General features: G+C 31.8%; 1 non-coding gene across 1 annotated transcript; it reads right to left on the bottom strand.

The window, feature by feature from the left end:
• Window positions 1-3,207: 3,207 nt before the first annotated feature.
• Window positions 3,208-3,280, bottom strand: TRNAA-AGC (transfer RNA alanine (anticodon AGC)). The gene has a single exon. It is a non-coding gene; the product is annotated as a tRNA-Ala (tRNA).
• Window positions 3,281-3,606: the final 326 nt, after the last annotated feature.

Below are 3,606 nucleotides of genomic sequence, written 5' to 3'. Positions count from 1 at the left end.
CTAATTTTATTTTATTTCTTTTAAACCATGAAAAAGTATCTGTGAAGTGTAGAGGGAAAGCATATTGAACGAAAAATTCAATCAGACGAATTTCAGAAAAAAACATATATATGTATATATATGTATTATATATATCCATAATGTTCTCGGAAACGGGTCTAACGATTTTGATGAAATTTTGTATACAGATAATGTTTTGGATTTTACGGTAGTCTGAATAAGCACTACATATCTCCGAGAATACTCGTATAAGCTTGCCACCTGTTCGAAATTAGTTACAAATTAATTAAAACATAATAATATGGGTATCAAATGGAAGGTATTTTAAAGATCCCTAATTAAAAAAATATTTTTAACAGTGTTGCCACCTATTTTGAATCGCAAATTTATTTTTTTTAGAAAAAAAGGTAAAATATTACTTTACTATTCATGGGTACCAAGAGAAGGTTCTTAAACAATGCCTTCCCTATATACAAAATGTTATCGCTTAGAGTAATAATGTAAGGTTGCCACTTATTTTCGATTCTACACAATTTATCTAAAAGATCGCAATATGGATATCAAATGAAAGGTATTGTGACGAACTTTGGTCAGAAAATATTTCCCATCAGGGTTGCCATGCTTCTATTTAAAAAAAAATTATTTTGCTNCAAATGAAAGGTATTGTGACGAACTTTGGTCAGAAAATATTTCCCATCAGGGTTGCCATGCTTCTATTTAAAAAAAAATTATTTTGCTAATTTCAATCAGCATTTTTTTATGTATACACAGTAAATATACGCTCAAGATATGTACCATTCATTCCAGCGTATTTCGGAATAGGGTTGCCACCTAAATTTTGGTTTAAAGAATTTACTTAACAGATATCGAAATGCATTTTTTTCCGAAATATTTTTTTAAAGCTATCCAAATCTTGAAAACTTTAAAAAGTATATGCGCTCCGGGCAAAGCTCGATCAACCTGGTACTGGAATCAGTAAACGGACAAAAATCCGCACTTCATCCACTTTTTTGTCCTTTGTCGGATCGGTTTTCGGATTTTTTGCTAGCTGGGAATGCACTCGCTTCGCGCTGATGTTTGCGTAAACAAATTACAAAAGCAAAAGTACAAATAGGAAATCAAAATTAAATTGCAGTGCATAAACAGTAAAAACAAACATGCTAACAAATTAAGTGCATACATACATACATACATACACATGTACTTCCGTAGATGAACACTGGCAATACACAAAGCAGGGAGGAAGGGAGCGAGGAAGGAGGGAAACATCGACGACAACCAGACGTAAATCATTTTTGTACATTGAAAATCGACTCATTTTCTTTTATACTACAATTAGTTTGTTGTTGCTTTTTGTTTTTGTGTACTTTTGGCTTGCACTGCTTAGCAGTTGGTGGGTGGGTGGTGGCGAAGGTGAGTTGGATTGGATTGCAAGTGTACGCTTGGGATTTCTTTATTGCTTTGCAGCTGATTATCCTCATCAACGGCTACTGTATAACATTTCGTAAAGTGTTGTTTTTTTTTTTTGGTGTGACACGCATGCGTACATATGTGGCAGGTGTATGTTTGTAGTGGTGTCGAAGTGCAATACTAGTTTGCTAATTGCATTGCAATTAATTGCATTTCAATTAGACGCTGTCAACTAACACATACGCAAGTGCATATGTATTAAATTATGCCAATGATTTGGGTTTTCCCACAAGTACAGTGTGTTAAAATTGTATGGTATTTTATAAACTAAATTATCTGATTTACAGAAATGCTAATTAAAATTAAATTCAAAGCAATGCATATGTGCTTGCACGGAGATATCGTAGAAAATTGTAGAATTCTTAAGAGAGCTAGAAAATTTATTTAATTGGCAACTGTACTAAAAATTGTATCCCAAAGAAAATACAGTGGCTCAAACAAGTGTTGCCATGCTATTTTTTTAACATTTGCAATGATTTTCAGGTAATTTGTTTTTCAAATTTTTCTTTGAAAATATTAATCCTGCCTCAACCAAAATGTGAATCGAAGTTTCAAACTTAATACAAAATGTAGAAAAATTCAAACAAATTTCATGGAAATTTGCTACCTTTTAACCTGGACTTTTAGAAACAGTATACAGTGTATACAGTTTTATAGCCCATAAAATTTGCCCTCATCAAAAAAATATTTTTATAATAAATGCGATTTTTTAAACGATTGCAATTTGGCACTAAAATTATATTTTGAAATTTTATGAACATTTTTTGATTTTTTCAAAATTTTGTATAAAGTTTGAAACCCTGATTTATATGGATTTGATTAAGGCATGAACAATCAGCCTCATTGCGTAAGTCGTAAATTACGCTAAATTGTACGACTCGACGACATTGGCATTGTCTAGTGCTGCCAAATTTTACGGTTTTAATACACTAACCGAACCAAAACCCGAATTCATTTAATTAATTCTCATTTCATTCAATTGAGTTCATTTCATTTATTTAATCAATCTCAGTTCTATTCAAGCCGATTCAACTCATTATAATTCAATTTAACGAATTAAATTTTATTTTAAGTATTCTGTTTATTCAATTCAATTCAGTTCAACTCAGCTAAGTCTAATTCAAATGACTTTATTCAATTCCATTCATTTCATCCAAACCAATTCATTCATTTCAACTCAATTAATTCCAATCCAATGAAATTTTTGTTTTCAGTTTCATACAATTTCACAAAATTTTTAATTTTTGTAAAAATTTTTACTACTTCCAGCACACTGTGCCTGCTTTCACATTACCTGCGGTTGAAAGTGTTAGCTTTGATCTAAACAAATGTCAATTATGCATAGCGACTGTCACAAAAATGTTATAAACCAATGGCAGGCTTGCGGTAATTTAGGTTTAGGTTTTGGTCAATCCTTAATTAAAGCATAAAAAGACTATGACTGACTAAATTTTGAAAGTAAGCCAAAAAAATAAAATAATAATGCATAGAAAGCAAATTATCTGCTTAGTTGAAAGAAATGTTAAAAAAAAATGTGGTTGATAAAAATTTAATTTATAAATTGAACTTAACAATTTTAAGCATGAACTGAATTTTTAGGTCAATATTTCACTAATAATTTCTTTTTTTTTTCTTTTCTTTGCAGGTAAGCAAACTCAACTTGATCTCACATTTCTCTAAAAAAAGAGCGCAACTAAAAATTTGGATAGAAAAATTAAAAAAAAATAATAATAATTTTGGAGATGCGGGGCATCGATCCCCGTACCTCTCACATGCTAAGCGAGCGCTCTACCATCTGAGCTACATCCCCTTGTGTTGGTTCGGCCGCAAAAGTGCCCACACAGCTGGTCAACGCAAGACACTCGTATCAGTGTACCTATGAATGTACTATATTAAGGCAACCAACATTCGGAAGTAACAACAAAAACAAAAATAAAAATAGCGCAGCTGTGGCTTATCGCCCGCACAAGCAAATGCTTATTAAAACGCAAGCTTTTCGTTAGCTTGTAGCGTAAGTAAATACAAACATACATACATACATACATACTTAAATACAAATACAACTCCACACGAACATTTGTATGGCAAACTACTTATGTATGCCTCTTTTGACATCGACTTCGCTGTGCGTTTGTT

Source organism: Rhagoletis zephyria, unplaced genomic scaffold, assembly GCF_001687245.7.
Source record: "Rhagoletis zephyria isolate East Lansing unplaced genomic scaffold, Rhagoletis_zephyria_1.1 Rzeph_scaffold_32379, whole genome shotgun sequence".
In the NCBI taxonomy this organism is placed as follows: Eukaryota; Metazoa; Arthropoda; class Insecta; order Diptera; family Tephritidae; genus Rhagoletis; species Rhagoletis zephyria.
This window is presented reverse-complemented; position numbering and strand designations above follow the sequence as displayed.